General features: G+C 45.4%; 1 protein-coding gene across 3 annotated transcripts in view; it reads right to left on the reverse strand.

The window, feature by feature from the left end:
* TMEM65 (transmembrane protein 65) overlaps positions 1-14,244 on the reverse strand; it is a 117,525-nt gene that overhangs the window by 6,523 nt on the left and 96,758 nt on the right. The gene's annotated exons all lie outside the window — the stretch shown is intronic.

Below are 14,244 nucleotides of genomic sequence, written 5' to 3' on the forward strand. Positions count from 1 at the left end.
GAGTCCAGCGCTAGTCAAAGAAAAACCTTAACCTTCATTAATCTTCACCTTACCCTCCCAGTTTTCGGAGTACTAACAACGCAGCCCCTGATCTGACCCTCGTGGCAAATCTGTGAGATAACTGTTATCATTTCAGTTGTGCAGGTGAGAAAACGGAGACTCATAAACATTCAGGGATAGCCTCAAGATCATACAACTGGTAAGCAGCAGAACTAGAACTCGAAAAGCCAAGTTCAAGTTCAGAGTTTATTCTGTGCCTGAGGAAACTTTAAAAGAAAGGCTTTTACTTCTAACTAGATCCTTTTCTAATTTATGTATCTGTATCTCCTAAGTTAGGATCCGACGTAATCTCCTCACTCTGGAAAAAAAGTGTGGCCCAGTAAAAACGGGTTGGGCTGGAGTCCAGACCGGAGCTGCAGGAACCAGTTATGTAACCTTGGATGAGGGCTGGCACCTCTCAGCGGGCCCCCGTTTCTTCTTCTCTCAAGTGGATGGAATAATACCTAACTTGTCTACCTCACAGTGTGCCATGAGGCTCTCACAGAAAAAGAGAAGTGCCTCAGAGAACTAAGCTCAACATTACGAAGGATGCCAGGGCTCTTGTGTCCTTCTGTCCTGGCCCCCAATGCTTGGAGAGCCGATGGTGGAGGGGCCCTAACTCTCCCTACCCCGCCTTATTTCCATCTTACCCCATTTCCCAAATCTGACCCTCCCATCAGAGCCCAGATCTAGGATTAGACAGTAGTGGAAGAAATTTTGTAAATCTATCCAAAAACCGCTGAATTTTAAATCCTGTATGTGGATTATATCTCAATTCTTTTAGATTAAAAGAAAAAAAAAATAAATAAAAGAGGCAATTGCTAGCCGGAGAAATAGGCACAAAGACCTACCTAAGACTGTAGCCATGGTTAACATGGAGGAGACAAATTAATTGTAGGAGATTTTGAAGAACAGGAAGAAGCCAGATGTGATTAGAATTTTAGGACTGAAAATGAGGGAGGACAGCGGCGCCTTTAACCAAAAAAAAGGCAAGCAAGTCTGGGAGAGACCATAACCACCTCCGTGTAGGGTGTATGGAATTTGAGAGTTCAGAGGGACACACAGGTGCACGCGTGGATCGGGAAGCCAGAAAATCTGGTCTGGATTTCCGGGAATGGTGAGGACTTGGGAACTACATAAACGCCGTGGTCAATGATAAGATTGGATGTGCTCTGTCAAGACTTAGGAAAAGAAAAAAGAAACAGAGTTTTTATAAGTCCGATATTCTGAGTGTTTCTATAAATTGATGGGCTCCAATCCTTGTCAATGTATGAATTCTTTGGGTACAGTTGAATTGGTTAACGTTGTCTTTCTCCAAGTAGGGTTAAGGTTTTCTCTTCTATGAGCAGATAAAGGACCAGTACTCATCTTGAGCCCGTCCAGGTTTGGCTTTAGGCTTTATTCTGCTGATTTGTTGTGATCTTTCCCTTACTCCGAGGCAGAGTCATGACTCTAAGGGAATTGTTTGAGTGTGTAGCCCTTATCCCTAGGATTCCGGTCTCCTGGAGTCCTAACTGAAATCCTAGGGCGTTTTACAAGGCCTCTTGGCTTTGGCAAGACTTGAACTCCATCGCCTATCTCCCCAATACTGCTCAGTTGCTAAAACCTCTGCTCAGTACCTCAGTTTCCCTGCTGTTCCACTGCTCCGGGCATCCTGAAATCTCACTCCTGCTAGTGCAATTTAGGAGTTATCTGATGACTTCAGGAGTTTGCCTGCAGGGGTGCCTGGGTGGCTCAGGCGTTAAACTAAGCTTCTGCCTTCGGCTCAGGGCGTGGTCCTGGAGTTCTGGGATCCAGCCCCACGTTGGGCTCTTCCTCTGGGAGCCTGCTTCTTCCTCTCCCACTCCCCCTGCTTGTGTTCCCCTCTCTCGCTGGCTGTCTCTCTCAAATGACTAAATAAAATCTTTAAAAAAAAAAGGAGTTTGCCTGCATATTCAGGGGATCGTTTATCGGAGGTTCCCTCCTCTCCGGCAGCCCCAAGTGCTGTGTCCTCTCTACACAGTGAGGTGATGCTTTCTGACCAGGATTTACCCCCTGGCTGAGAATGACAAGTAGCCTCAGGTAATAATCTGAAGTGAATGGGGAGCCCATCTGATGTGCTGCCTTCCCCCAAGGATCTTGGCCCCTCTACTTCCTGGGTTGCCCCTCCCCCCAGCTTTCACATATATTTTAAATATTTTGCCCAAATTGTGTAATAGTTTAAGTGAGCCCGTTAATGCAACAGGCTACTCCACAAAACTAGCAATCTTCATTACGAAAATCAAAAGATAAATTAGGACTGGCCCTTGGCAGCCTATTTTGGGGAGCCACAAGGGGAGCAGGCCGATAGAAGGAAACGAGAGCGAAGAGGAAAACCAGAGTATACAATCTTATGAAGGCCAAAAGAGAAAAGTGCCATGGAGTTGGCATTATCAAAAAGAAAAACAAAACAAAACAAAAAAACCCCGCCATGGAAAGAAGGCTAAAATAAGGACATTGTCCTTGACAAGGAGCAGAAGGTCATGGGTATAGTATTTACCGATTGTTTATATTCATCAACCGGTAAGCTTTTTGGGGTGGGTGATGAGTTTTACAATTTGTATTTTTACTGAACAGTTCTGAACATTCAGCATATAGCTGTTCATGAATTATACGATAAGGAAAAGTTGTGAATGTTTGAAAGGTCTGTGCTTGAGAGAGGCTGGTGTAAAGCTGATAGAGAGGTCTGGCTCGGAGCGTCCTCTGTGGAAGGGCTGGGAGGTACTAATTTAGCAGAGGCCCCCCTGCCAGACTATTTATATCCACCAGCACATGTGCCTGGCATTCAGTTCATGGCTCGGGAAGACGGGAAATAAATTTCATTGCAAGGATCCCAGCTCACAGGCGGAAAAAGAAGTCTGGCTTGTGCTTTCTCTCTCACCCTCTTGATGGCCACACAAATAACAGCCCCACAGTGAAACAGAGGCCTGTGAGCACAGAGTTCAAGGACCCGGCTCTGGGTCTATGAGAAATGTCGTTTTCTCTGCTTCATCTGTCAGACATTTTCTCCTTTGCATTGGAGTGAAAAGAATATCCTTGAGTTCACGTGGACCAGTCTGACAACTGGAAATTCCAAGTGTTGCAGGCTTGCACCCTGGTGGTTTCTCCGCCAGGGAGGAAAGCGCTCCCTGCTAAGCCCGCCTCATCCTGCCCCTTCTCACCAGGCCCTTTCCCTTCTGGTAAGTATCTGGTCCATTTCTAGCCTGTATAGACAAGTCCACACAATAGTCTAACCCAACAGCACTTCACAGACCAACAAAGTCACAGAGGAGTGGAGCTGGAAGAGTCCCCGTGGGCCCACCAGACATAGCAGAGGAACGGCGGCTTACTAGTTAAGTGTGTTAGCCCCGGGAGCTGGGTGCTGACATTCAGATCCTAGCTTTGCCACCTTTTACCCTTGTGACCTTGAGTAAACTGTGCAGTTTCTCTGTTTCAGTTTCCTCTTAGGAACAATAGGGATGATAAAAACACTTCCCTCGTAGAGCTGGTGTGAGGATAACACAGTCCCTGGCTACCCCTGTGATGGCAGGAGAAAGCTCATCATAAACCGAACGACGCAATGTACATGCACAGCGTGATGCGATGACCTTTATTGCTCTTCCTGGCACCTCCGTGTCTAGTTGACCCTTAGTTGTGTGGATTTTAGGGGACACCACTGTTAGACTGCTCAGCTCGGTGCGGCTCAGCATCTGCACTGTGCTGGGTCAGAGGGTCAGAGGGGGCTCACCTGCCTAGGGGCGAGGAGCTGAAGCCCCCAAGTCACTGTGCTGCTGGAGGTAAGCTGCCCCAGAAGCAGCCAGCATCAGAGAAGGGCTCTGGTTGGAGTGGCAGGCAGTCAGAAACAGTGCAGGGATGGAGACAGGCTCTCTGAGAAAGTCATCACCACCCCACACAGCAGGAGAGAAGCAACTGCCACCTCATCTTCCAGCCCCGTGTACAGTGGATGATCAGTGACTCATCGCAAAGGGAATGTTTCTTTATGAGGATGCAATACATCTGCATTAGGCTGATTACAGATTGTTCCTTGTCAGCCTAACAAGTGTGATCGTAGAGAGTCTGGCATGCAAATGCACCAAGGACTTTGGAGTCTGACCCACCTGCGCCCCAACTCAGGCTCTTCCAGTGACCAGCTCTGTGACCTTGGGAAAGCTGCTTGGCTTCTCTAGTTCTGTTACCTTGCCTACAAAATGGGGATAATAAATTTAAGTCCATCGGGTTACTGCTGAGAGTCGGAAGACTTGGCATACGTGGAATGCTGTGCGCCTACGGCACCAGGCTCAGAAGAAGCAAACAAGACAATGAGCATGTCTCCCTCTTCCTTCCTAAGAGAATCACTATGTCTAGGTGCACACAGGTAGACCATTCAATTGCTTGTCAACCTATACACCCCACTGCATCTCAGGTATATCAGAATTCCCAGAATGGAACTGTAGTTGCTCAGAACATAAAATAAATAAAACTCTGGGGTGTCTTGTTCTATAATGTTAACAGTTCTATTGCTTTCATTACCAAAGTTCCAACACTTTGAATTTACCAACTTAGTCATGAAAAGGATGTTCATTTCTTAAAAAAAAAAAAAAAAAAAAAAAACAACACANAAAACCCAACACAGACCTAGGTATGCTGTCACAAGGTAGCAAGAGATACATTACCTAGAGCTATTTCAATACTTTCCTAAATTTAGAAATTCGCACAAACTTCTTTGACCAAAGTTATCACATTTTGTATTTATTTTCATGTCGATGTTCCCTACTCAGCTGGGACTATGGACCACTGATCTTTGTACAGTCACTGCTTAATTTAGTATTTAGCACATAGGCAGAGCTAAGAAAATCTTCTTTGAAGTGAGCTCTGAATTGAGCCGTTCTTCCCTATTAAACTATTTTTTTTAGGTCAAATTCAATACTACTCTCTATATGATGGTTTACTATGACTCAGGATAAACAGTGTCATGCCCTTTACGTACCAAAAATAAAGTATCTGTTCACACGAACAACTCGTTAATAAAAGATGCTCATCAGAGAAGTCAAAAGATCTCAGATTTTTCTGAAGTCTATTCCTTCCGTCTCTCTTACATGTTTCAGTATAAGCTTTCATGGAATCTCACCGTCTAATAATTAAAAACAGAACTAACAACAAAAGAGCTGTTGCCATTAATTGAATGCTTACCATGTGCCTGTGTGAAGTGCTTTACATGGATTATCTGAATTCTTGCCATAGCTTCATTACAGGGTCAAGGAGAAGGCAAATTGGATGCATTGGCCAGTCACCCAAGGTCACCCAGCTAGCAAGCCAACTTTCAGACCCAGGACTTTGTGCCACTGCACCTATGTGCCTCCCGGCACGGCATTTGGGCTTCCTGGTATCTAGTCCACAGACTTCGCTTCCCACCTCAGTTTCTCCCTTCTGTGCCCCTTCCGCTTCAGCTGGAGGCGCTCCTGTTAACATACCCACTCTGCATTTCCCCAGCTCCGCCTGGGCTTAGGAGAGCCTGCTTCCTGGAATGCCTTTCCCACCTTCTCTGCACAGCCTATCCCATTACCCTTTAAGACCCAGGCCAACCCCTGTCTCTTCCAGAAAACTTTCCCTGATACCCTCTGCCCACCATCAGCACACACCCCCAGCAGTTATCTTCTCTCCCTTCTCTGAACTGCCAGAGCATTTTATCAGCACTTCCTGTGGGCGCCCCACACCTTATCCCTGGTGTTTGGCTTTGTGTGCAGAGGTCCCAACTCTCTCTCCTGGACACTGCTCACTTTGGAGGCAGAATCCACACTGGATCCAGGTCAGGAGACTGTGGTGGAAGCCCCTCCCCTTGCAGCCCCAGGACTGGGGAGCTTTGTGTGAGGAGCTAAGGCACACAGATTCCCTTCCTGGCTTCTCTCACGGCCCCCCCCCCACTTAATTGATTTAATGGGACTTTGTGGGATTCATCGATGAAGCATGAAATAGACCCACATGCTGCTGGAGCCACCCAATTAATCAAAGAACTAGCGAAAAATGAAAATGCTGGATAAGATCAAAATAAATAATTGCCAAATTAGTCACCATCTGTGTCTTGTTGTCAACAAACAGAGCCTAGCCCTCCTCTCACTCCTGCCTGCTCAGACTGTACAGTGAGGTCTCAGCTGAAAGGCATGAGTAAGGAACTGAGGGTGTTCTGGACATAGGATGTGCCCCTGAACTTACTTTGGGGAAATTCCATCTACCCAGTTGGTGTTTATTAGGCACCTACTACATACGTGACACTCTGCTGAGCACTGGAGATATAATGGTGAAAAGACCTTTCTGTCTGTGAGCTGAACAGGTGAGTAGGCTCATAAATGGATGGGAAGAACAAAGACTGGCAGCTTCATCCTGGTCATGTGGCCCCGGGGAGATCCTGTCACTGTTTTCAGCCTCAGTGTCTTCACCTGTGAGATGGGCTGATGCCAGGCTGGGGAGGGGGAAGTGAGATAACATTGACACGAAGAACTGGCTCACGCTGTGTGCTTTGTGATCGGTCACTCCCTTCCACCTCTCTCTCTCGGGAGCGGAGCTAGGGGTGTAATCCCTCCCTCAACACAATGAATGGAGGATTACATATAGAGTTGAGGGAAACAAGTCCATGATGAAGACCTCACATAATTGCCTGCCGGAAGAAACACAGAGCTAAATGAGTTTTATTTTCTTCACAAATTTCCTGGTGAAATGCATCATTTCCCATGAGTCTCAGATGGCACCCCTCCAAACTAAGATATCTTCGAAAGTACCTAAGATGCACATCTTCGTTTCTCCATCTCCGTAGCAGAAGACATAATATTCACCTCCCAGGGTCCTTGTGAGAAAAAATGAGATAACTCATATATCTGTGCAATAAATGTTTGCTGAGTGCCTGGGACGTGCCAGCACTGTTCACGCTTCTGGGGTCTCAGCAGTGAACAGAACAGATTTTTAACAAAATCCCCGTCCCTCTAGTGGGCAAGGCAAGGGAACAAATATCGACATAAATTATACAGTATGTCAGGTGCTGAGATGCATGCCAAGCATTTGGTGCAAAGCATGACTTACAACAAGTGCTCAGGTGTATGGGGATGGAAAGAAGAGTAATTTACCGAAACAAGTCGGCTTCTTCAAGGTCAGGCTAAAAGAGATGTTGTGGGTGAGCAGTAGAGGAGGATCTTAGCCCCCACAATTACTTAACCCAATGTCATCCTTTCGAAGAAAACATCCCTGGGCTTATCAGTGCTTGGAAGAGTCAATAACATTTTTCCTGTATACTTGAGAACAGCAATGGAAATGATTTTCTCCCTCAGTCATCCCTGTTTCCAATTTACTTCCGTATTTGACTCAGTGGTCCAAAGTATCTCCAAGACTTTCCTGTATGAAAAATGAAATTATGTTGGCAAAATGGATATATTCCGTGGCATTTTGTTTCCTGATGCAGAAAGAAATGATTCAACTTAGATGTTGGTCACTGTCCTTGGGACAAGATTCAGTGTAAACGCTCAGAGGCAGCTGACTGAAACCAGAACATCGACCGCTGGAACAAGGTAACAGACTTTAATTCTGCATCTGAAAAAGCCAAGAGTTGGCACACACATTTCCAATGAAAAAGTCTCACCGAGGGAAATAAGGCTGCTTGACCACAAGCTTGAGTCATCAGATGAGAAGCATGAAGTGGACATGCTTTCCACCTCTACTCCCAATGATGAGCATCCCAGAAACAGTGGTGGGGGTGACTTTGGGCAATAATGCAGCAAATCTCTGGGTTCCTAAGGGCTGAGACTATATTTTAATGCTCTTTGGAGCCCTAACAACTTCCAGAGTGTCATGTTCATTATAGGCGTGCCGGTGACCATTCATTTGCCTCTCCTGATCAGTCCTACACCCTGCTCCACCCTGCTCCGCCCAGCTCTGTGCCCCGAGAGACTGACCTTCATGTTCTTAGTCAAAGTGCTCTCTTGGCATCTGACTTCTGGTTGAGTTTGATCAATAGCGATATTAGGGTGTTTATTCCCTAATGCTCTCCTTGTGGGGTGGCTGGGGGTTTATGGTGTCCATTAGGGGCCATTTCTCCTGTCAGGGCACCTTATCCACATCTCTCTCTCTATTTGGGTTCCAGTAACAGCTTCTTCGCCTTGCATTTCAGGCTTAGGAACAGTAAGAGCTCCCTACGGGTACTCAGCCCAAGCCGCTTGCACTATCCCTCCATCAATTTTCTTAAACACTATTCTAAATTTCAAAACCAACTCATTTATTAAAGGCTCCTTAAAATATCCAGTGGGAACTTGGCATTAGTTCCCTTCCAGGAACCCAGCTGATAGAGAATATGAATAATAAATGTTTGCAAAATGAATTAATTGGTTAATGGACTCAAATAGTATTATCCTGTTCACATATCCATATAGCATTATAATCTAGACCAAAGAACCAAAACCCATCTGATGATTAAAACTATCTGGAGACCTTTTAAAATAAATATTCTCAGGCTTATCTCAGAGAAATCTAGAGATTGCGTCTTGGAAATGTCTGTGTGTAGCTTTAGGGATCTCCAGGGGAATCTGATGACTGGATGGCATAAGAACCTCTGATCTAGATGGCTCCCTCAGAATCCCTGACCATCCTAGAACCAGACTCTGTTAAAGACTCTCACCACCTACACCGACACTGCTTATGGCTGGTTCCTAGAATAACTGGGTCCAGGAGAAAAAAGAACTTGTAATCCCTTGTGATACTTCTCTCTTCGGTCAGGAGAGGGGATGGGGGTTGAGAAGAGATAGGGAAGAATTTTCACCATGAGTAGCGACTGGTTATCCAAATAAATGCTGAAAGAAAAGGATTACTTTAGCTATCAGTTGAACAGTTCTTCTACCTAGAGAACCCCATTTCAAAGAATCACTAATAATAATCACTAAGAACATGATCTTAGGAATCTGCTTATTTGAGTCCTGGCTCTACTGCACAACAACTATTTGTGGGCCAAAGACACAGCCTTTCTGAGCCCCACTGTCCTCATCTATAATACTTATCTACCCAGTCATTCATCTTCCAACCCATCACCTCACCCATCTACTTACTCATCCATCACCTAACCCACGTACCCATCCATTCATCCATCTACCTACCTTTCCAACAAACCATCCCTCCATCTATCCATTCATCCATCCAACCAAATCATCCAGCCATGGTCTACAATGTTTAATGGCATCATTAGAACAGATTATCTTCATGAACCTTTACAACCTAGGAGTCTGTAATTCCATAAAAATCAATAGCAAAGGATGATTATATACAAAATGAACTATAGCCTCAGCAAGCCCTCAAAGAGCTCACATCTAGTGGAGAAGATCAAAAGATAAATATACACACAACTAGAGCAGAAGGCAGAAGATGAAAAGAGCCTCAGGGTGGTGTGAGCAGCAGCATAAAGGATGGGGCTGGTTGAAGGTAGAATGGTCTGATCCACACAGAGAAAGGCAGTCCTACCTGTTTCTGAAATACGTTGCATCAGTATTGTGGATTTGAGGGGCACCAAAAACCAGAATCTACCTCCTGCAATAGCCAGTGTCATGCTTCAAATTGCTACCCTCTTTTGCACAAGCATATCTGCTTCTGGGGGTCCCCAATAAAGGCACATATTGCCTGAGAAATACATCCATCAGTACCTATCTACAGGACTAGCAATCCCATCATCCATAATTCCAGGATCTTTTTTCATAAAACTGAAATTAGGGCATGTGACAAGCACACATGGAGACAAATAAAATGTCTATTTGGAATCCGAGCTGCCTTGGAAAATCTGCCTCGTATAGATGCTCTGGCCATAGATTGGCTGAGCCTGAGAGATCAGGAATTTGGTTTGGGGGAGCCTGAGGAATCTGGTTTTCACCCCCATCCTGAAGAACTGCTGGGCAAAGAGCATTCAGTAGAAAGCAAGGGGCACCGAAACAGTAGTAAGGAACAAAATCAAATGAGAACAGGAAGAGAGAAGAGGGAACTTGGGGAATAGTAGGCAATCCTGAGAAGTCCCCTTATCTCCACCCACAATGAACTTGAGTTCCTTCATTAATTTTTTCCCACCTGGCTTTCAGTAGGGGAATCTGCCAGACCAGCCTGCACCTGAGGCAGGAGTTTGGGGGCCTGGGAGAAGGCTGGGACCCCTCTGTGCTTCCTGTTCTTACCCCTCACTCTCCTTCTTCAGAGGAGCAGAGCTCCTGCCCAGGCAGTGGAGATTCCACACTCCTGGCAGGACCTCTGGGAAGTGGTTTCCCATGGGGGTGGGATGTGGCCATTAGAGAGCATTTCCTGAGATGCAGCTATGCAAGGACGGAAACTCTGTTTCTGTGAGTTTCACTATTTTAGATACTTCTTATTACCTAAAGCCCATCTCTTGAGTCATTCTCCATTCTTACAAGTCAAATGCTGCTTTTCAGCCTTCTAGGGCTCCTACAACACTTGAGTTTTACCTCTTAGTTGGCGTTTAACTAACTTTCCATATGTTATTTTCTCATGTATATGAATCTCTCTTCCCCTCCAACCTTACTGCAAACAGAAAAGTAGGACCTCATCTATATGGTGTAGCTTTCATTGTTGAGACATCAGGCTTTACCTGGGACTGTATTAGATTATCATTAACATGTAGGTAATATAGAAAGCTATGCTGTTTTAAAGTTCTTCAAGATTCATAGGTCTATCTTATGGATATAAAACATAAGACCAAGTGGATCAGAACTACCTTAGTAAAAGGTAAATTTTGTTATTCTCCTCTTAAAGTCAAACTGCTGAAGTAAATAAACTAAATCAAACTAAAAGGACCTCAGAAGTCATCCAGTTTAGTGCCCCCATTTTACAGACAAGATAATATCGTTTCAAATTCGTCACCCCTCCAGTTACCAAGCTACAAATATAGTGATAGTTCTGGGCCCTTCTCTCCTAACCCTTGCCCTGAGAAGATTCAGTCAGTGGAGCCCAGAGCATACTCAGGGCATGACAGAGCACCAGGTTCTCATCAAACCCAGGAGATGGTGGCAACTCTTCCATTCCCCTTGGCCCCTCCAGGGAGAAGATCCTCCACTCTTACAGACTTGCATTTTTTCCTCTTCTATGTCCAAATTAGTCATTTTAAGAAAAGGGGAAAGGAAACCACTTGTCATTTCTGGGATTAGTCACACACACCAGTTCAGTGTCAGAGCAAATCACAAGCCCCCAACTTCAGACTTCCTTTTTTGCAAGATGGATGGGAAGGGAGAGTTGATGAGTGTCCATCCCAGAAGAACTTAGCAGGAAAATTATCAGGGAGAGAGAAGGACTACCTACCCAAGATGTCATCTTGAAGCCCAGGGTGGCTGTTCTGAAAGGTTAAAACCAATGGCAGACACTTTGGGTGGGGCTTGCACAGGGGAGACAAGGGGAGAGCAGGAATAATACTGCAGTAAATATGGCCAGAGTCCCATGTGAAAGTCCAGTCCAGCCATGGGTGCTGAGATACACTAGCCTCAATTCTAGAAGCAAATATTTTCAACTATGGCATTGTCACTGAGGTGTGAAAAGAGCCATGCTTCTATTCTGTTCATAGAATGAAATCCAGGATGTATAATGAGAAAGACTTGACTTGCGCAGTGTTTGCTCAACCTCCATTGTCTTATTAGGCTCTCATGACTGGGACTTAAGACAGGGATTATGATGCCCATTTAAGAGTGAGGACATAGGAGCACAGAAGGGTGTAGTGCCTTTCCCACTTTAGGCAGGTGGTTGGGGCAGATCAGGGACTCAGACCCAGGCCTTCTGCCTCCCTGGTTTAGGAATCTTTCTCTATACTGAGAAACAAGATATCACAAAGCCAGTGGGTCCTTCAGAGGACCAGAGGGGCCTTCATCTGACAGCACAGTACCCCAGCACAGCAACAGAAGCCCTGCAAACACACCCACAAACATACACAATCTCAGCTGAGAAGAGGGGCTGTGGGGCTCTCTCCTGGTGGATGTCTTCCCTTGATGCCCCCTGGGGATCACCTTTCTCCTATTCAGCTTCCTGTGACCACCCTAATATTATCCCCCTTTGCCTTAAAACTCAGGCCCAAGGTGACCAACAACTCTTTTCTTCTTTCCCCAAAGCATAGCTGAGACAGCCAGACATTTCTGCATCGAGTGGTTATAAATAGTGACCAGAGAATTGTGACCCACAGTGAAAACAGTACCACAATTGCCACATTTCCAAAGGAGAAGTTTGGGACCCTGAGAGAGCTACAGACTCACCCCCAGAAGTCCAAAGCCTCCTCCGAGACACCTGATTTCCAGAAGCTTGTCTCCAGTTAGGTCATCGGTGCCCAACTGCTGATGTAATCAGTATCTGCACCTGTGAAGTGAGACCACCAACTCTGACCACTCTCCCTGTGAAAATCAAGGAAATGCTACCAGATGGGACACAATTGAGACATCTTCAAATCTGATCAAATCCAGGGCTGTTTCTTTTTGTTGGTTTATGTTTATTTTTCTCCTTAATCATTGCTCTTGGACACAGTTCATCATATGGGTCAGGAGAGACATGTCCAGAACCTCAGAAGGGATCATCCAGAAGAAAGAGAGCTTGATGGTTTCAAGGAGAGGCTGGCAGGGAGCAGGACTTCCTTCTCCTGCACTTGTAGCTCTCCTACCAAGGCAAACCATTTGATGTACTCCAAATTCAAGTTTAGGAAAGAAAAGGCCCACATCCACCTGTCAGGTTTGCCTGCCAGCAACAGATGGCAGCCTCAAGCCTCCTTCTCCTTCACTTGGGGGTGTGGAGTGAGTGGCAGGGGGTGGCCTGGCTGAGGAGGTCTTTCAAAGACCTCCAGAAGGTCTGCCCTTCAATGGGTTTACCTAAAAAGGGTCTTATCCCCTCTCTAGGTACATGCCTGCTAGAACCATGCTCTCCCTCCCTCATTGGCCTTCATCAACTCCAGATCCAGGTATGTGAGTCTTTGCAATGGGGACTCTCCCCCTGTGAACCCTCCTAGCACTTGGACCTCTAAAGGAACCCAGAATAGACAAAGTATGAGAGCTCAGTAAACATTTATTTGTTGGCTCTTTGAATGCATGGATGTGAGTCTAAAATCTTGTCGGGTCCTGATTTTACTGCTATGTATTTAACAGGTACTAGGAAAGAGTCAATTGGGCAAGGTTTTCATTAAATTATGGTAGCTACATGCTTAAAAATATCTATTGTGTACCAAGTGCTTTACAGACATTACTTCTGGAGACAATCATGAAGGGTAGATGCTCACATCCCCATTTCACAGACAATCAAAGTGGAACATGGGAGATTAAGTATCTCAATACTCAGTTGCTGACTGATTGCAACTTTACCTCTGGCTCAATCTGGAAGACCAGCCCCCTCTTTCTTGCCAACTGCCTGCCCACTAATGTGGCTCGCAGCCATTTTACTTCTGTATCCCACCCCACCTGTCATCACCATTCCAAAAAAAGTGTTTGAGACACCTCAATGAACAACAGGACCTACAGATCTTTCTCTATCTAGGATTCTCTGTTTAACAAGATCATCTGCCTGGGGGTGAAAACCTATCACCACTATTTGATCAACCAACAAGCAGCAAATCAACTTCACAATGTGGCAAGCAAAGGTACTACTGAGAGATATTTACAAGACACCTTGGGCAGTTACTCTACAAAGGGCCTAGTTAAAGAGACAAAAACAACACACTTAAGAACAAAAACTGATCTCATAAAAAGACAGCATTTAATTATTTGCCATATCACAAATTCTATGGTCCCTTCAATGCCTAGCCCACATCCTTGCATGTCCTCACTGCTGACAAAACATTCACTGACTATAGATTTGAGTATCAGAAATTGCTAGATGTGGGGCGCCTGGGTGGCACAGTGGTTAAAGCGTCTGCCTTCAGCTCAGGGCGTGATCCCGGCGTTATGGGATCGAGCCCCACATCAGGCTCTTCCTCTATGAGCCTGCTTCTTCCTCTCCCATTCCCCCTGCTTGTGTTCCTTCTCTTGCTGGCTGTCTCTATCTCTGTCGAATAAATAAACAAAATCTTAAAAAAAAAAAAGAAAGAAAGAAAGAAAGAAATTGCTAGACGTTATCCACAGCCAAATTGGGGGAATAAAGACATCAAAGAAATGGGGTAAGTCCATGCTTTGACCAAAGAGCAAGGAAGTGATGAAAACAATCCTTGGAGGGTTTTTTTTTTTTTTT

The sequence above is a fragment of the Ailuropoda melanoleuca genome, chromosome 9 (genome assembly GCF_002007445.2).
Source record: "Ailuropoda melanoleuca isolate Jingjing chromosome 9, ASM200744v2, whole genome shotgun sequence".
Taxonomy (NCBI): Eukaryota; Metazoa; Chordata; class Mammalia; order Carnivora; family Ursidae; genus Ailuropoda; species Ailuropoda melanoleuca.